This window comes from Hemitrygon akajei, chromosome 19, assembly GCF_048418815.1.
Source record: "Hemitrygon akajei chromosome 19, sHemAka1.3, whole genome shotgun sequence".
NCBI classification, from domain to species: Eukaryota; Metazoa; Chordata; class Chondrichthyes; order Myliobatiformes; family Dasyatidae; genus Hemitrygon; species Hemitrygon akajei.
In genome coordinates, this window is record NC_133142.1 from 3,758,454 (window position 1) to 3,779,127 (window position 20,674).

Genomic DNA, 20,674 nt, shown 5'->3' on the forward strand with positions numbered 1-20,674 from the left:
CCCCCCCCCTTTACACTGCAACTTGTCCCACTGACTGCAATTTTGCCTTATCTGCCCGTCCTTCCTGATGGTCTCACTAAACACTGCCTCTGCTTGTAAACCAACAAGTCCACCACTCTAGTTCCCATCCTCCTGCCGACAGCTCTAGCAAACCTGCCTGCAAGGATACTGGTCCCTCCTCTGGTTCAGGTGTAATGTGTCCCTTTTGTATAGTCTATACCTTCCCCAGAAGAGATCCCAAGGATCCAGAAATCTGAAATCCTGGCCCCTGCACCAGTTCCTCAGCCTTGAAATCATCATATTCTTACCCACACTGATGCATGGCACAAGCAGCAATCAAGTTATTACCTGGGAGTCCCTGCTTTGTAGCTTTCTACCTAGCTCCACAAATTCTCTCCAGGACTTCCTTGCTTTTCCTACTGGTGCAAAGTAAGTACCAAAACTGATGGCAGCTCCCCCTCCCCCTTTAGAATATTGTGGACATGATACGAAACATCCTTGACCTCAGCACCTGGGAGATAACATACCATCCAGGAGTGTCCATTGTGTCCACAGAATCTTGTGTCTACTCCTCTAACAATGAAATCCCTATCACTGCAGCGGTGCTCTTCTATCCCTTCCTTTATGAGGAACAGCACCAAGCTCAAGTTACAAGGAAGTTTTGTTGATTAAAATAGTCCAACAGCTTTGAAGAGATTAACACGTTAAGATTTGTTGACTAGATTAGGGTTGCCACATGTATAATGAAATATACAGTACAGAGAAATGTACCTTTTGCATCAACATCCACAGCCTGAGGATGCTTTGGGGCAGCCAGCAAGTGTCACCATGCTTCTTGCGCCAACATTGCATCTCCACAACTAACTCCAACCCATACATCTTTGGGACGTGGGGGGGAAAAAAATCAGTGCTCCGAGGAAACCAACAGTCATGGGGAGAACATACTAGCAGCAGTGGAAATTGAACCCCAATATTCTGCTCTATCCCAAGATTTGAACACACGATCTGCTTGCATTCAACCACTGCTCCAGGGGTCCATCTTGTAGAATGATAAATACTGTAGGAAATCTTTCACTTTAGTGATAAAGTTCTTAACAAATACCCCTTCCTTAACCTTTTGTTCTGCACAGCAGTTACCTTAATACATATTGATGTAGCAAGACATGGTACCAGAATGTTAACAGCACCACTGCAAGATCAGGATTCGGCAAGATCTGCCGCTGTCTGTAAGGAATTTGTATGTTCTCCACATGACTGAGGTTCCTCTGGGTGCTCCAGTTTCCTCCCACATTCCAGGCATGAACAGGTTAGGGTTAGCAAGCTGTGGGTATCCCATGTTGGCCCAACAGAGAAACAAGGCAGCAAAAGGTGTGAGTTACACTACTATCAGGAACAAAATCACTGCTGGACTCAGGGAAGTAATGGAGTGCTGATCGAGTCTATATGGGTAGAACTCAAAAATAGGAAGGGTGCCATCGCTGATGGGATAGTACTACATACCCCCCCCCCCCCCATAGCCACAGGGGCATTGAGGAACAGATATGTAAGTGGATTAAGGGAAAGGTGCGAAAAAAAAAGTATTGCTAGAATGGGGAACTTCAACTTCCCCAATATACACTGGGAACTTGGATGTGGTAATTTTTTTTTTAGGTGCATCCAGGAGGGTTCTTAAATCAGTATGTGGATAGTCCAACAAGATGAGGGGCTGTACTGGAGCTGGTGTTGGGTAATGAGCTCGGCCAGGTTGCCAACCTTTCAGTGGATGAACAGTTAGGGAACAATGACCACGAGTTTTAAGATAGCTATATACGAGTATGGACCTTGCAGAACCAATAGGAGCAGGGCAAATTACAAGAGCATTAGGCAGGAACTAGGGTGAGTCAATTGGGAATAGCTGTCTTTGAGCAAGCCCACATCTGAAATGTGGAGGGTGTTCAAAAACAGAAAACAGGACAGTCAAATTTCAGAAGGACAAGGGTAGCAAGGAAAGAGAACTTTGGATAGAGGGAGGTGACAAATTTAATCAAGAAAGAGGAAATGTAAAGCTTAGAAAGCCCGAATCAAAAAGTGTCCTTGAGGATTATAAAGAAGCCAGAAAAGAACATGGGAATTAGAAAAGCCATGAGGAGCCATGAAAAGTCCTTGCAAGTAGGATTAAAAAGAACCCCAAGGCATTGTATAAATACATCAAGAGCAAGAGGATGACTAGGGAGAGAGTAGGACTGCTCAAGGATGAGGGGTGGGACGAGGAGAACATTTGTTTAGATGCAGAGTATGTGGGCAAAGTCTTTAATGCATACTTTACATCCACATTCACCAAGGAATTAGAGGTTCAGTATCCAGCGTATTGATATGCTACGGCATTTTGAAGGTGGTGTTGGGTCTCTAAGAGCATTGAGATGGACATCCCATGGCCTGAAGGAATATACCCCAGGTTACTGAGAGGGGCAAAAGAGGAGATTGTTGGCACCTTGACTAATATCTTAGTGTCCCTTCTAGCCACAGGCAAGGTTCCAGGGGACTGGCAAGTAGTTAATGTTCCATTATTCAAATGAACCAGGGATAATTCTGGAAACTGTAGACCAGAGAGTCGCACATTAGTTGGGGATATGAGCATTTGGCCTAATTAGGAGGAAAAGAGCTTAGCTTTGTGTGAGGCAAGTCATGTCTTACTAACTTGACAAGGTGATGAGGGTGATTAATGAAGTAGAGCTGTGGATGTTGTCTACATGGACTTTAGCAAGGCACTTGACAAAGTCCTATATGGGAGGCTCATCCAGAAGATCAAGATGCATGGGATCATTGGTGAATTGGCTGTTTAGATTCAGAACTGGCTTGCACACAGAAGACAGGGTAGTGGTTGAAGAGACTTATAATTAGTGGTGTTCCACAGTAATCTGTAATGGGACCGCTGCTGTTTGTGATGTATATAAATGACTTAGATGAAAATGTAGATGGTGTAGATAATATGAAAATTTGTAGTGATGTATTCTTTGCTAGTCTTCTACACTATCTACAACAGGATATAGTTCAGTAGCAGATGTGGCTATAGAAATGGCAGATAGAGTTTAACCTGGTCAAATGTGAAGTGTTGCACCTAGTAGATCAAATGTAAAGAGACTATTAAGGGCAAGATCCTTAAATGCTGATGAGCAGAAGAATCTTGAGGCCCCAAGTTCATAGCTTCTGGAAAGTGGCAACAGGTAAATGAGGTGGTTAAGGCATAGGGCACACTTGCCTCTAATAGTTGAGGCACTGAGTTCAAAAGTCAGGAAGTTGTGTGCTTCATACAATTCTAATTAGGCCACATCTGGGGTATTGCAGACAGTTCTGGTCACCCATTATACGAAGGATGTTGAGGCTTTAGAGAGTTTGCAGAAGCTTACCAGGATGTTGCCTGGATTAGAGGGCATGAGCTATAGTTTGGGTTGTTTTCTCTGGAGCAGTGGAGGCTGAGGGGAGATCTAATAGAGGTCTGAGATTTACAAGAGGCACAGACAGACAGCATTCTCTTCCCCACCCGCTACCCACCTTCAGAGTTGAAATGTCTAATGCCACAAACAATAAAGCAAGCACCAGCATTCAGAGTGAAAATGAATTCATAACCCCAAAGCCAGGAGCAGCCAAAGTAGGCCCAAAGTCTCAGTTCATCAGAGGGACATTCCTGTGAAGTTCTTTTGACACCATTCAGACCATATTTTAGTAACTGGTAACAGTAACTTCAGATTGAAGTCTTTGTGCAAATTGGTACTGTGCTTTAACAAATGGCTTTGTAACAGAAACTGTTGAAAGACAATTCCAGAAGTCAAGGAGGCATTCTGCTTAAAATTACAAAACAATCTGCCAATGTATAAATACAGAGCAACGTACACAAAATGCTGGAGAAACTCAGGTCAGGCATCATCTTTGGAAAAATAGTCGATGTTTCAGGCCGAGACCCTACTTCAGCGTACAAATATGCCCACGTTTCACTTGAGCAATGATCACTGGGGTTATCAGAATAGTTCAAAGGCAAGAAAAGCTACTGGGGTCACAGGGTTTAAGACATTTCCCTACAAATCCTACCTACTGATAGACAAATCAAGATTAACATAATATAATCAAAACTCTGACAGCTAGGAAATAGCTGTGGCAAGTGCAGCAAGGTGGCAAATAGTTTCTTTGGACTGGCAAAGAAAAACATTTTTAAATGAAGGTCCCCCTTTCAAATTAAACTAAAGTTGCTTCAGGAATGAATTTCACAATTTGGAGAGTGGAGACACAAGTGAGAATTAGATTCCCACAGATCTCCAAGGGCTGCAGAGCTAAAGGAAGATTCACTGTTAAAGATAAAGAGATTCTGCAGATCATGGAAATCTTGAACAGAAAATGCTGGAGGAACTCAGCAAGGCAGACAGCACCTGTGCAATGTGTAAACAGTCAACATTTCTGGCAGAAGCTTCATCACAGGAGCTGATGCTGCCTGACTTGCCAAGTTCCTCCAGCACTGTGCATGTTGCACTGTTAAAGGATGCACTGGAAATGTTACAAAGGCAGTGGTGAATATGAATTGTGGCTACCAAGCACAACTGAACCCTATTATGGGATGAACACTTACCACACAGATACAGGCAAAGTGTTTAGATTATAGGATACATGAATGTATAGTAGAATTAAACATGCTTACAAGAATACAAAACATCCCTTGATGCACCCCATCTAGATTTCATATTAACTTGTAAGTGACAAACCTGAACATTATGAACAAAAAGCCAGATGGGTTAATAAGACACCTCAGTCCAGAATGTGTACTTGCAAGTTTGTCAAGTAATGTATGATTTTTGAAGATCTATGCAATACAGCTGCATTAACACATGATTATGCATTATAAAGAAATGACACCAAAGACAAAGTGCAGTTCCTGTGTTTAACTTCAACCTGGCAAGAGACAGCAATGGGCAAAATAGAATACAGCACAGAAACAGGCCTTTTGGTCCACAATTGTGCCAAAGCAATTAATAATCAAATGAACAGCTAAACTAATCCCCTATGCCTACACCGTCCATCTTCTTTCATTTTCCTCACATTCATGTGCCTAAATGTCTCTCAAGTCCCTAATGCATCTGCCTCTACCACCACCCCAGCACTCAAATGTCTGTGCGGGGGACAGGGAAGTAGAATTAAAGCGGCAGGCTACCAGGAGATCCTTGGACAGAGCAAAGGTACTTGAAGGCATTGCCAATCTGTACTGGGTCACACCAATGAGGACCTCCTCACCTCGTGACTATGCATTATGGGCTGTTCTCAGTGACACATCAAGTCAAACATCAGCTGCTTCTGTACATTTCAAATCTGCCTAAAATTTAGTTCCTTGCACTGAAGCCAAATGTTGCTTGCTGGCAGATTTAAAGGACCAGGTACACACCAAGGGTCGCACTGAACCAATACAACTAATGCAGAGCTTCAGTGAGGCACGTCAGTCTGAGGACCCTGACCCGGTCACTGGAGTCCAAACGCTCATGTGAAAGAAAATTCTCAAAGCAATTCTTGAAAACAAATGGAATAACTAATGAAATAATAATTATAATTATAAGAATGAAATAATTCTAATGGGACATTGGAAAAAAAAGTTGAATTTCCCCATGGGGATGAATAAAGTATCTATCTATCTATCTATCTAATGTGACTGGCAACATATACCATTTTCAAAATTCCTGTTTTATCCAAAACCTCCAGGCAGCACAAAGGGGATTACCAAAATATTTCAGGGATGACAGAATTCAGCTCCAAGACCTGGAAAATGGAGTTACAGACTAGGAGATCTGGTAGAATACACAGGGGGTATTAGACAGAAATTAGTATTCCATTAACAACTTTAAGGTGATTGAAGGAAAGTAATGGGGAGGGGAGGTGGGGAAACTTCAGAGCTTTTTCAAAAAAAGATAGGTATTGTAGAACATACTACTGGGGGTCATTGCAGAAGTAGCTACTTTGAAACATTTAACAGACATACATGGATGATAGCGAAATGGAGGGCTATGTGGGAGGGAAGATTAGATTGATCTTAGAGTATGCTAGAGGTCAGCACAACATGGGTCAAAACCCATACCGTGTTGTAGCATTCTATGCCCACTTAACAGACGTTAGAGCAGGTACAAGGGTAGTGATGGTGAGGAGCAAGGGAATGAGTTGTAAGATTCAAGAATGTTGGATGTACAAGTGAGCCAGAGATAGTGGTTGACTTAATTGCTCTACAAGGATTTAGCAAAAATAGCCATTTAGTCTCCTTTGCACCACAAGAGATTTAAGTATTTCTATTAAAAGTTGAACACATTAAGTGTTAACTATCCATGTAGTTCCTCCAGGCTCAATCCCACAAGAGGTTAGCATCAGAATATCACTGACATAGCGTGAAGTTTGTTTTGTGGCAGGAGTACAGTGAAAGGCCAAGATCTGAAGAACCCTCATTTTTACTGAGATTCGCACCTTCAACTGCCTTCCCTTGATGGGATATTTGTAGTTGCAAAATACCCTGACTCCAGAACTATAATCTCAACTCTAGTACAAATTTACTGTGGCAACAATGAGGCAGCTGAACTTTAGAAGTATTTGCCCAGCTCAAACATACCAAGAATAGACCTTTACCAAGCACAAGATCTTGCAGAAGTAGTTGTGGAAATGTTGATCATTTCCCACCTTGGAGGATGGCAGACAATTAAAAAAATACTGAAAGTACAGCCTTTGGCCAAAGGACCATCAAAGACCTGTAGCTTAGCAACAAAACTGAACCAAGTGCTGACAAATTCTCTCTGCAGAAAGGCTCCAAATCTAGACCAGGTGTTTCCAACCTGGGATCCACAGACTCCTTATAAGTGTTGGCCCATGGCATAAAAACAATTGAAAACCTCTGAACTAGGTCAATATTGATGACTTAGCAAAACTTAACCAGCACAATTCTCCAAATCCAAAATCTGCTTAAGTAACCCAAGAGATTGATCTCAGTATGGAAGAATAGCATTAAGAACCAAAGAGCAAGCCTTTTTGGAAGATGGGTGGTATATATAAACAGGTATATCCAGACAGAGGGGAAGTACGGGGGAAAATGTCAGTTAGATTAATTGAAAACACACACACACTTCCCCCGCTATCTGAAAGTACAGCGTTCCTATGAAACCGTTTGTAAGCCGAAATGGCGTAAAGTGAAGAAGCAATTACCATTAATTTATATGGGAAAATTTTTTGAGCGTTCCCAGACTCAAAAAATAACCTACCAAATAGCACATAAAACCTAAAATAACACGAACATATAGTAAAAGCAGGAATGATATGATAAATAAATATACAATATAAATAAAGTAGAAATAATGTATGTACAGTGTAGTTTTACTTACCAGAATTAGGAAGATTTAGCCAAAACAGATTTGTAGAAAAAAAATCAGCACGTACACACACGCAAGGTTTCATGATCGTGATAGTCTTTCTCAGGGTAAACAAGTTTAAAACGGGCGCCTTTTTTCGTAAATGCGAAAATCCTCTTCGGATTTCTTTTGGTTAGCAAAAAGAATGCAAGTCTTTCATAAAAGCAAAGAGGCGTAAAGTGAACTTTCGTAAATTGGGGTACATCTGTATACAAATACAGTTGCTGGAGTGTGAACCCCTGCCAGGATTGGTGGTTGCAGCAGATACATTAGAGATGTTTAAGAAACTTGGGCACGTGGATGAAAGAAAAACAGAACAATGTGGGAAAGGTTAGATGAATCTTAGAGTAGGTTAAAAGGTCAACACAATGTGATAGGCCCAAGGGCCTGTACTGTGCTATTCTATTTTCTAACCCAGTCAAGCACCAGGTTACTTTGTACAGCATTCAGCCACCTTCAACCTTGGTGCAAATGGAAGTGATTCTGAACCCAAGTTTATGACAATTATCAGAATACTATTTGACTAAATGCTATCAAATAACTGTCACTGTTAAACCCACATCCTCAGTACTTAACATGCTGATATAACACTTCAAACAATACTGACAGAAGCAAGGTAAAAATATTCAAGTCTCCCAGTGGGGCTGGCGACAGTCATCAGAATTCACAAAGACTCCAGAAAGCAAGCAGACCATTCATGTGGTAATTTCCTACAGTTTCAAGCGTTATAGAGAAAATGTGCTTATAGGACAGATATCCCCACTGTGGTTCTAACCATTTTAGGAAGTTGGCTTCTATTTAAAACAAATAGTATGCCTATGCTGGAAGATTAAACAAAATGTGTGCACTCATCAAGTCAGGCAGCAGTTTAAGATTCTTTGAGCAACAACAGCTCAGGGCAGAGTTGAGTTCAATTCCAACACTGTACATTGTCCCTGTGTGTGCAGAAGTTAAATCCAGGTGTTCTGGTTTACTTCCACAGTCCAAAGACATGGGTTAGTAGGTTAATTAATGCAAATTGTCCTGTGCTTGGGCTAAATAGGTGGGTTGCTGGTGGTGCAGCTCGTTGGTTCAGAAGGGCCCGTTCTGTGCTGTACCTCTAAAAATAATGCCCAACCCAAATGCTTCCAATATTTAATTAAGACCAGTCACTTCAGAACCAAAAGAATGCTTGAGAATATCATAATCTCTGCATGGATAAGCAATCTATTACACAAACCAAATGCTGTGAGCACACTGTGCCAGACTTTCACTTGTTATGTAGAGTTATCAGTTGGCCCATAAAATTATCCAAGCACACTAATGCTTCTTGGTACCAGTTTGCTTTTTCTGAAGGAAACAATTGGTGCAAAAACACGAGATCCTGCAGATACTGGAAATGTTGATGTAAATGTAAAGTCCCGATGAAGGGCCTCAGCCTGAAACATCTCAATTCTAGATGCTGCTTCACTTGCTGAGCTCCTCCAGCATTTTTTGGGTGTAACTAGTGTATCAATATCCAGTTGGCAGTAACCCTAATGTACTGTGTCTCAGTTAGGTCCAATTAAAATATTGTTTAATTTGCAATTTTTTACTAAGTGTCTGAGCCACCCACCCTTCCTCAATGATCAATTACAAATATGCTTTGCTGCACACACTTGTGTATTGTTACAACCATCTAGATGTGACTCTCAAAATAACCTGACCATTTTCATCTGTAAAGTGAAGCTGACGCAGGCAATTCTATTGTAAACTGATTTTAACTGCAATAGGAAGGCAGCATAGCAGATGAGAATTCAACCCAAGTACTGCATTATGCATTTTCTCTTGACACACACTTCCCAGTTTAATAAGCCTTTGAACTCATTTAGATTGAAACTAGCACTACCTTTGTGGTGTTGATGTACTGTCAATTAAAAACATACGTCAGGAAAAGAAAACAATGTTCCTTTCCTGACACCAAACTAATTCAATGGGTCAAGCAGCATCCTTGGAGGCAAAAATTTGTTTCAGGTTGAGTTACTGCAGCAGGGTTGAGAGGGGAAAAAAACTAGTATACAACAGTTCAAAAGGGGAGAGGGTAGAGGCTGTAAGGTGATATGTGGAACCAGATGGCGAGGGTTGGGTGGTAAAACAAAATGACGAATTATGATCAAAAGCTGACCAGCCTTTACCATCGCTGAAAACAAAATCTGTTAGCATGATGGAAACTAATAGCAAGCTCTAACACTCAGTCTGCATGCAGCTTGCAAGAAAACAGGAACCAGGCTATAGATCCGAACAGAAGCAAGAGTCCACAGTCATCACCAACTAAAACATCCTTGCCTTAAATAAGAGCTTTCCTACCCTCGAAACACTACCTCAACTTGGGGAAGAAGGAAAGGAGGAAGATGTATTGTCCAGTTGCCACCGCATCAAGTTACTTTCAACAATGTAACCTTGAAAGCAAATAGATTCTACAGAAGCTGGAAATCTTGAGCAACACAAAATGCTGGAGAAACTCAGCAGGTCAGGCAGCTTCTATGGAGAGGAATGCAGTTGACATTTCAAGCTGAAACCCTTCAACAGGATTTAAAACTCAGCTGTTATTAATCTGGAACCCCTGCAAAAAGTAAAAGCCCCGTATAGATAGCACATTAGTCAACGGCGAAATGACCAGATACTGTCACTGACATCAGTAAAATACTTACCTCCAGCTGCTCCCCACTTAATATTTTACTGGCACATCTGAGCTAAAGTCTTCTCATTCCATTAAAGGCTTCTGCGAGTCAGAATCAGTCTGCCATGTCGCTAAAGAACAGACCACATTTTAACAGCTGTACACTTCCTATCTTGCAAGCCATCTAAAAAGAAGGCATCTCACTGCATAATGTCTGAAGGGGAACAAAAAACATCTTAAACCAGGTTGGAGGAACAACATCTCACATGCTGTTTGAGTAGCTATCAACCTGATGGCATCAACATCCATTTTTCTAACCTGATTTCTTCCACCCTCTCCATTCCCTGTTCTGGCCCCCTTCTCTTTTCACTTGTCCATCACCTTTCTCTAGTTCCTTTCCTTCCCTTCCCTTTCTTCCACTCTCCTCCCCTATCAGATTCCTTTTTCAGCACTACCTCTTCCACCTATCACTTCCAACTTCATGCATTCCCCTCCCCACACACCCATCACCTGACAGTTTGCCCTCCTTCCCCCAATTTCTTACCCTGGCTTTCCCCCCTTCGTTTCCAGTCCCAGTGAAGGACCTTGGGGTAAATGTTGACTGTTCAATCCTCTCCATAGATGCTGCCTGACCAGCATTTTGTGTGTGTTGCTGAGGATATTCAGCATCTGCAGGATCTTGTGTTTATTTTAGATTTAACTATGTAGTGCCAGTACAAAACTGTCAGTGCTTACAAGGTCTTTTTAAAAAAAACTGCTGATGGTCGATTCCATGGACTATCTCATGGTTACAGAGAAAGATGCCAGGAAAGGGCCAGTAACATCATGATCGGATCCAGCCATCCTTTCCCCACTCCCAACAGTGAGGAGACTGCACAGCATCCACACCAAGACAAACACCACAACCACCAGAATCAAACAGTTACTTTCCCCCCCCCCCAGGAGCAAGTCTGAACACCTCCACCCACTAACCCACACCTCCATACCACCCACCAACAACATTCTGTCAGTCACCTTACGTACAGACACTCCTGTACCTCCTGTCACTATATGGACATACATTATGTGCCGTGTCATATGACAGGGGTGGTCCAGGTCATTCCATGACCATGATTGTTCTCAGGAAAATTTTCTACAGAAGCAGTTTGCAATTGCTTTCTCTTGGGCAGTGTCGACAAGACAGGTGACCCCAGTCATCATCAATTCTCTTCAGATATTGTCTTCCTGGTGGTCACTTAACCAGGACTTGTAATATTTAGGGGCTGCTGATACAACCATCCACCACCTTTTCCCATGGCTTCACGTGCCTGATGGGGAGGGTGCCAAGCCGTTGCTTCACCTTGTCCAAGGGTGACCTGCAGGCTGGTGGTGAGATTCGCCTTATGGTAGGGAAGAATCTCCACGGTGCTTCCCACTATGGACAAACAGCTACCTTATGTATTTAGATTTTATTTTTACTATTGTGTTCTTTATCGTGTTTTTTTTTGTTCTGCCTCAGATCCAGAGTAACAATTACTCCGTTCTCCTTTACATTTGAGTACTGGAAATGACATTAAACTATCCTGAAGACGCTGTTAGTTAAAGGAGTCATGTGTTTAGTCGGTTGTGAAAATCACGAGAAGGGCCGCACCACAAGCCACACCCAGTCACTCCTATTGGATAGAAACCACCACACACCACAGCTGACCACAGACCAGCCTCCTATTGGCTCATTCCGCCATCCATCATCCAGTACTGTACAAAGCAACTAAATAACTAGGAAAGAGAACACATCGGCACATTAAGGACAACTGTGACAAAGCAGCACAGTAGTGATAGACTAGTTAAGCAAGATTACACGCAAGAAAAAACGATCGGTATTGTTTACTTAAATCGCAAATCTTCATGAACATCCACAGCAAACAACTAAGCCACCACGTGAGCTAGATGACCAGTATCTTCAAATCCAAATGTTAAGATACTAGTCATCTAACTCACGTGGTTCAGTGCAAATTAATTTGGCAAGGCTCTCACAAACAGGCTCATGCCACTATCAAATACCCAGCTAGAATTTCATCTACCACCATTGCCCCACTGCCTTCCCCAACATGCTGAGCACCCAGCAGGTCAGGCAGCATCGACGTTTCAGACCAAGACCTTCATCCTCCCCACAGATGTTGCCCAACCTGCTGAGTTCCTCCGGCATTTTTGTGCTTGCTGCTCTGGATTTCCAACACCTGCAGAATCTCTTGTTCTTGAACTGCCAAAGCATAATAAACACGAGGATCTGTAGATGCTGGAAAATCCAAAGCAACACACACTGGAGGATCTCACCAGGTCAGGTGACATTTATGGAGGGGAATCAACTGTCGACTTTCCAAGACGAGACCCTCCGTCGGGACAGTTCAAGAGCTTGTCCAGATACTCCAATGTCTGCTTCCACAGCCCCCAGGCAGAAAATGCCCAAGTCCAACCATTCTTGGTGAGAGGATTACACATATCCCTTCTTACTCAATAGCACAGCACAGAAACAGTCTCTTCAGCCCATCTAGTCCATGTCAAACTCAACTTAAACCCATGCCCTCCAATAAAGAACACATGGGGAAAAGAGTCAGTGATAACGCTCTATCTTTGAAACAGCACATGATATACATTTAAATACTACTATATAGAAAAAGAAACTACAGATGCTTCCGAACGATTATCGGACTATAAACACTTAAGGTGTGGTTACTCAAATACCATTACTAATTCACCGTGAAGGCCGTAAGCTATTATGAGAACTACTGAAAGTACAGTCGAGTTCACTAGCTCAAACGTTTGGAAGAAAGCCTTAAAATAAACCTTAGAGAACATACAGCAGAGGCCGGGCGAGAGAGAAACAAAAGTGTACACTGGCCCGCTGCTCTTTATCAGTTCCACAACTAGAAAGCAGCGGTGTTTGAACTGGAAAATGAAGCCCCAATACACATTTAAGGAACCGTGGGGGAAATTAGCCGGTGCATGGCGCTAATGCAAGGAACGATTCGTTAGAAACCGAGGGCGGGCGAGAGGGAAGCGTTACCATCGGATGCCGCGGGTTTGCTACTGCCTGGAGCTCGCGCGCCTGTCAATCACCCGGTCCCGGGCTCGCGCGCCTGTCAATCTCCCGTCCCGGGGGGGGGCTCGCGCGCCTGTCAATCTCCCGGTCCCGAGCTCGAGCGCCTGTCAATCTCCCGGTCCCGTTGCTAGGCGGCCCTGGAGCGCGAGCGCAGCAGTTGGGCGCGCCCAGGCCTGTACCGCACCCCGGCGCCTATTAGGCCAGCCCCGTCGAGCGGCTCGCGGCAGCCATCCGAGCGCCCGCCGCCGGGGACTCACCTGAAACTGCGGGGAAAGCAGGGGGGGCAAGTTTACCGACCGACCGGCCCTATCGTCACCGCCACCCGACTAAACCTCACTCGCTAGCAAAACTGCGGCTCCGGCTCGACGCTTATCACCAGGAGGCTGCGTCACCTACCCTAACGGGAGCGTCCCTTTGCGCGTGACGTCAGGCGCAGAGCCCGTTGACCAAAACTTCCGGCTGCGAAAACGGGTGGCACCGAGCGGTCTTAGCGCCGCTGACGACATTCTTCATACAGAAGCAAAATCGCGCAGCTGACGGAAAACGGAAATATAAACAGAGGATGCTGGACCCCGATCGGACAGCCTCCGTGGAAGAAGGAACTGGGAGAGGTTAGTGCTGTAGCACGTTTCAGGGAGGGGAATGACCCTCAAGAATTGAGGGAGAGGAGAGAGAGTTAGAGTTAGAGACAGAGGCCAAGGCAAAGGTTAATGCATTTTTGATTGGTCAGGGTATAAGGGGATACAGGGAGAAGGTAGGTGATTGGGACTGAGCGGGAGGGCCAGGATGAAATGGTGGAGCAGACCAAATGGTCTAATTCTCCTCCTATATCTTATGGGCAATATCCATACCAGCCTTGTACTATTAGAATTATATAGAACAGAAGCAGGCACTTTGCCTATCTAAGTCCATACCTGGTCCTATTGACCTGCCCCCGGACCATGGCTCTCCATACCCCTCCCATCTATGTACCTATCCAAACATCTCTTAAATGTTGCAATCAAACCTGCATCCGCCACTTCTGCCGGCGGCTCATCCACGGTCGTGCATTTTTAGTCTTTGTAACTGGATCACCAAGCGTTTTCTGTGCCTCGCGTCCTTTAATTTGTGGGGGAATGGCAGAGGTAAATTCTCAAGAAGAATAGAGGGGTGTGAAGTTGTGGAATACAGCTTCAGTGTTAGCTGTACAAATCTGTTTAACAGTCACGTCTTTGTACCAACCTTGATGAACAAAGAAGCAGGTTTACACAGTTGTGTGGAAAGGGCGGCACTGGAGTGGGCCTCATATAAAATCTCATGGACCAGAGGAAAATGGACATTTTTGTTCTAATTGTGTTCTTTCTTTAAAAGTTTTATATCATTTGTGTTTAATTCTTTTATGTGGGGAGCATTCTGAATGGTTGCATCACTGTCTGCCATGGAGACATCAAAGCACAGGATCACAAGAAGCTACAAAGGGTTGTAAATTTATCCAGCTCCATCACTGCACAACCTTCCCCGCCTCGAGGACACCTTCAAGAGGTAATGCCTCTCGGAGACAATCACAAAGGACCTCCGTCACCCAGGGCATGCCCTCATCTCATCGCTACCATCAGGGAGGAGGTACAGAAGACGCACGCACTCCGCGATTCAGGAGCAGCTTCTTCCCCTCCGTCATCAGATTTCTGAACGGACATTGAACTCATGAACACTACCTCACTCATCCCTCTTTTCCGCTCTGTTTATTTATTTTGTAATTTATTTTAATTTTTTGTCTTTGCTGCCACAAAACAACAAAGTTCATGACATAAAAGATGACGATAAAGGCCCAGATGCTCATGCTGTGTGCCTGTGATGTTGCTACAGGTAGATTTCCGTTGCACCTGTGCACGCAGGGACTTATGGGCATGACAACACAGTTCCCTCTAAGCTGCATGGGTGCACGGCCGTGCAGTAACTCAAATGCACCCGCGCACGTTGCCCCTGTTACATCCCAGCTAGCATTTTCTTTAATATAAAGTGCCATACAGTCTTCAGGCCATGTGAACATTTCCTCCTGAGGGCAGTAGTTGGACCATGCAGCTTTGTAAAATAAATTACAGTATTGCTTGATAATAAAGTCAATTTTCACTTTGAAGTGTGTACTCATGCCAAACTGTTAGCCAGCCGCACTGTACTCGCACTGAGCAGGATCTGGTTTTGATGGATGTTGCTTGCCCGTTGTGAGGGGCCCTGTGCCGGAGAGTTTTTAAAGTGAAAAGGCCATTGCATTGAGGTTCCACTCTTATGACCTCGAAAGTCCGGGTCCAGCGGCACAAGTAGTCATCGCAAGCTGGGGTCTTCCTTGGTAGCAGTGGGTGACCGTGACGTCTTCTGTGCCTTGTCATGTTCTTCGCTCTCCATGGAGCGTTGCAGAGCCGCCTTCCTGGCTGTTCGATCTCATTGTAGGTCTCGTCTGCCCAGTTCACCCAAGCTGACTTCACATACTAGGACAGGCTTGCCAGGGTATGAGGCTGCTGGCTACCGTCACCTGGTTTAACCGTCCCTCAGAAACTATCCATTGAGAACTTCAAATTTTAGGATAACTTTATCATGAGTAATTAAAATGAGGTAATAAACAGTGGGTTAGCAGCCACAATAAGAGCCTCTTTTTATCTCTCAGTTTTCAGTGCTGGTAAAGAATCCACTCTTATCTCCCCATTACAGATGTCACTGCTCCAAGTTAAAATCATTTGCCCTTTTTTCTGCAGAATTACCTGCCACTTTCCCTTAGTGGCTGCTTTAGGGACCACTGCAATGTCTAAAATTTATAAGATGTGCTGTAAAATTGCAAATCTTTTTATTTTACTTGGGCTTTGGAACATCTAAAAACAGATTATTGAGGAACACAGTGTTCTCTGGAAACTGCTACCCCACTCAATAATGTTATCCTGCTCTTCAATTACATTATCCTGATTCCCCTCCAACATTAACCCACTTCCCCCACCCCATCCTGTTCAATAACACGATAAAGATCAGCTTTATTTGTCACATGTGCATCAAAACATCGAACTATACACTGAAATTTCTCAGTGTTTTAATTTCAGAAACCTGTCCTAGGCCCAGCATGTAAATACAATTATGAAGAAAGCACGGCAGAGCCTCTGCTTCCTTAGGAGTGATGCACCATCAGTAACTCTCTCTGAGATGTAAAGGCGAGATATCAGCTTTTATTGACTGGAAGAAGGAACAAGCAGTGGTTGACCACTATACTACATCCTGGAGACTGAGAGGCCGGGCTCAGACCTCCATCGCCTTTATACAGGGGTCTGTGGGAGGAGCCACAGGAGCTGTCAGCAGGGGGTCTGTGGGAGGAGCCACAGGAGCTGTCAGCAGGGGGTCTGTGGGAGGGGCCACAGGAGCAGTCAGCGGGGGGTCTGTGGGAGGAGCCACAGGAGCTGTCAGCAGGGGGTCTGTGGGAGGAGTCAGCAGGGGTCTGTGGGAGGAGTCAGCAGGGGTCTGTGGGAGGAGCCACAGGAGCTGTCAGCAGGGGTCTGTGGGAGGAGCCACAGGAGCTGTCAGCAGGGGTCTGTGGGAGGAGCCACAGGAGCAGTCAGCAGGGGTCTGTGGGAGGAGCCACAGGAGCAGTCAGCAGGGGTCTGTGGGAGGAGCCACAGGAGCTTTCAGCAGGGGTCTGTGGGAGGAGCCACAGGAGCAGTCAGCAGGGGTCTGTGGGAGGAGCCACAGGAGCTGTCAGCAGGGGTCTGTGGGAAGAGCCACAGGAGCAGTCAGCAGGGGGTCTGTGGGAGGAGCCACAGGAGCTGTCAGCAGGGGGTCTGTGGGAGGAGTCAGCAGGGGTCTGTGGGAGGAGCCACAGGAGCAGTCAGCAGGGGTCTGTGGGAGGAGCCACAGGAGCAGTCAGCAGGGGGTCTGTGGGAGGAGCCAAGGATCAGTCATCAGGGGTCTGTGGGAGGAGCCACAGGAGCAGTCAGCAGGGGTCTGTGGGAGGAGCCACAGGAGCAGTCAGCAGGGGGTCTGTGGGAGGAGCCACAGGAGCAGTCAGCGGGGGTCTGTGGGAGGAGCCACAGGAGCAGTCAGCAGGGGGTCTGTGGGAGGAGCCACAGGAGCAGTCAGCAGGGGTCTGTGGGAGGAGCCACAGGAGCAGTCAGCAGGGGTCTGTGGGAGGAGCCACAGGAGCAGTCAGCAGGGGTCTGTGGGAGGAGCCACAGGAACAGTCAGCAGGGGGTCTGTGGGAGGAGCCACAGGAGCAGTCAGCAGGGGTCTGTGGGAGGAGCCACAGGAGCAGTCAGCAGGGGTCTGTGGGAGGAGTCAGCAGGGGTCTGTGGGAGGAGCCACAGGAGCAGTCAGCAGGGGTCTGTGGGAGGAGCCACAGGAGCAGTCAGCAGGGGGTCTGTGGGAGGAGCCAAGGATCAGTCATCAGGGGTCTGTGGGAGGAGCCACAGGAGCAGTCAGCAGGGGTCTGTGGGAGGAGCCACAGGAGCAGTCAGCAGGGGGTCTGTGGGAGGAGCCACAGGAGCAGTCAGCGGGGGTCTGTGGGAGGAGCCACAGGAGCAGTCAGCAGGGGGTCTGTGGGAGGAGCCACAGGAGCAGTCAGCAGGGGTCTGTGGGAGGAGCCACAGGAGCAGTCAGCAGGGGTCTGTGGGAGGAGCCACAGGAGCAGTCAGCAGGGGTCTGTGGGAGGAGCCACAGGAACAGTCAGCAGGGGGTCTGTGGGAGGAGCCACAGGAGCAGTCAGCAGGGGTCTGTGGGAGGAGCCACAGGAGCAGTCAGCAGGGGTCTGTGGGAGGAGCCACAGGAGCAGTCAGCAGGGGTCTGTGGGAGGAGCCACAGGAGCAGTCAGCAGGGGGTCTGTGGGAGGAGCCACAGGAGCAGTCAGCAGGGGTCTGTGGGAGGAGCCACAGGAGCAGTCAGCAGGGGTCTGTGGGAGGAGCCACAGGGGCTGTCAGCAGGGGGTCTGTGGGAGGAGCCACAGGGGCTGTCAGCAGGGGGTCTGTGGGAGGAGCCACAGGAGCAGTCAGACAGGGGTCAGTGGGAGGAGCCACAGGAGCTGTCAGCAGGGGGTCTGTGGGAGGAGCCACAGGAGCAGTCAGCAGGGGTCTGTGGGAGGAGCCACAGGAGCAGTCAGCAAGGGGGCGTGTCCAGACAGGTATATGTAGTTCACCACAAGGAGTGTGCAAAGATTCAGCATGCCGTCTAAAACTTTGACAAACTTTATCAATCTGGCTAGCCATTTAGATTTCTGGCTATCTATTTATTTATTTAGAGGTACAGTGCAGGACATGCCCTTCCGGCACAACGATCCACATTTCCAGCGACCCACCGATTTAACCACAGGACGATTTACACTGACTATGTGAGGAGGTTAAAATGGAAGTGGGTGGTTGGTGGTCCGTACACGCTCAGTGGGCCGAAGGGCCTGGAGTATTAGGCAAAAGCAGGCAAACTTGGATTGTTCGCTCTGGAAACTGAGGGGACATCGGAGAGAAATTTACAAAATTATGAGAGGTGTCGATGGGGTAGACAACTGGTATCTTTTCTCCAGGGTCAAAATACCAGAGAACATGCATTTGACACGAGGAGCGAATGTTTAAAGGAGAGGTGCTTGCCAACGGTTTTATGAAGAGAGTGGTGGGTGTCTGGAATGCACTATCAAGGGTGGCAGCAGAAGCAGATACGACAGCAAAGTTTAAGCACCTGTGTGTTTTCGCTTGTTTTTTGCCATTTGCACGACTTGCTCTTTTCTTTTGCCTGTTGGGTGTTTGATGTTTTTCTTTAAATGGGATCCATGCTGTTTCTTTGTTTCCTGGCTGTCTGTGGGAATACAAATGTCAAGGTTGAATACTGCATATTAATGGATACAGGGATATTAATTATACACAGGCAAATGGGTTTAGATTTAATTCAGATTTAGATTCAAACTTATTTGGCATGTGTACATCAAAGCAAACAGTGAAATGTGTTGTTTCCGTTAACATCCGCGGATTTGCCAGGACGACCTGTAAGTGTCACCACACACTCCAGCGCCAACATAGCATGTCCACAACATTTGGTAGAGTGACACAGAACACAACAAACAAACAACCAACCAAACAACAACAGCAAAACAAGCCCCGTTCCTCCCCCACACCCACACACACACATACACACACTGTCCTCTAACCCCAGGGCAAGCCATCTTCAGCGTCAAGCTTCAGCGGACTTAAATTTCAAACTTAGTTTAAATTTAAAAATGAAGTTTAAATAGTTCAGCACAGACATGGACGGCTGAAAGGCCAGTTCCTGTGCTGTATTGTTCTACCGTGTGCAATCAGAAAGAGCTCATTAGTAATGGTGCTGTAGAAGAAGCGTGGGGGAAGAGTGATCATAATATGATTACATTTTACATAGAGTTTGAAACAAAATGGATTGAATTGACTTTTTTCTTGCATCCTTCACATACATGAAGAGTAAAAATCTTTACGTTATGTCTCCGTCTAATGTAATTCTGTTCTATGCTCAATATTTAAATTTAATTTAAGGAAGCTGTTGTGCCTTTAATATTTGAGTGGTCTTGTATATATTGAGTGTTTGTGTGTGTGTGTATATATATATATATATATATATATAGGTCATTTAAATTATTCATTATGAGCTACACTCAGACCCCAATACAATGCAGTTATTCTTTTTTTAAATGACAAAAATTCATTCTAAGCAACACTTAAAACCTCTTGAGTGGCCGCCATGCCATGACAGTAAACATTCAATCAGCCAGTGAGAGCGCTTTACATACACTCTGAGCCACACACAGCAAATCATGTATTAGATAGATAGATAGATAGATAGATACTTTATTCATCCCCATGGGGAAATTCCAACTTTTTTCCAATGTCCCATACACTTGTTGTAGCAAAACTAATTACATACAATACTTAACTCAGTAAAAAAAAATATGATATGCATCTAAATCACTATCTCAAAAGCATTAATAATAGCTTTTAAAAAGTTCTTAAGTCCTGGCGGTAGAATTGTAAAGCCTAATGGCATTGGGGAGTATTGACCTCTTCATCCTGTCTGAGGAGCATTGCATCGATAGTAACCTGTCGCTGAAACTGCTTCTCTGTCTCTGGATGGTGCTATGTAGAGGATGTTCAGAGTTATCCATAATTGACCGTAGCCTACTCAGCGCCCTTCGCTCAGCTACCGATGTTAAACTCTCCAGTACTTTGCCCACGACAGAGCCCGCCTTCCTTACCAGCTTATTAAGACGTGAGGCGTCCCTCTTCTTAATGCTTCCTCCCCAACACGCCACCACAAAGAAGAGGGCGCTCTCCACAACTGACCTATAGAACATCTTCAGCATCTCACCACAGACATTGAATGACGCCAACCTTCTTAGGAAGTACAGTCGCCTCTGTGCCTTCCTGCACAAGGCATCTGTGTTGGCAGTCCAGTCTAGCTTCTCGTCTAACTGTACTCCCAGATACTTGTAGGTCTTAACCTGCTCCACACATTCTCCATTAATGATCACTGGCTCCATATGAGGCCTAGATCTCCTAAAGTCCACCACCATCTCCTTGGTCTTGGTGATATTGAGACGCA

General features: G+C 45.5%; 1 protein-coding gene across 2 annotated transcripts in view; it reads right to left on the minus strand.

Moving 5' to 3' along the window:
- Positions 1–13,566, minus strand: part of LOC140741699 (ras-related protein Rab-7a) — a 48,399-nt gene extending 34,833 nt beyond the window's left edge. The window contains exon 1 of one of the 2 annotated variants that reach the window (XM_073071988.1): positions 13,511–13,566. The gene's annotated coding sequence lies outside the window, so the exon portion shown is untranslated. Of the gene's footprint in view, positions 1–13,371 lie in introns of both variants that reach the window. The other variant, XM_073071987.1, reaches the window with a different exon arrangement.
- Positions 13,567–20,674: the final 7,108 nt, after the last annotated feature.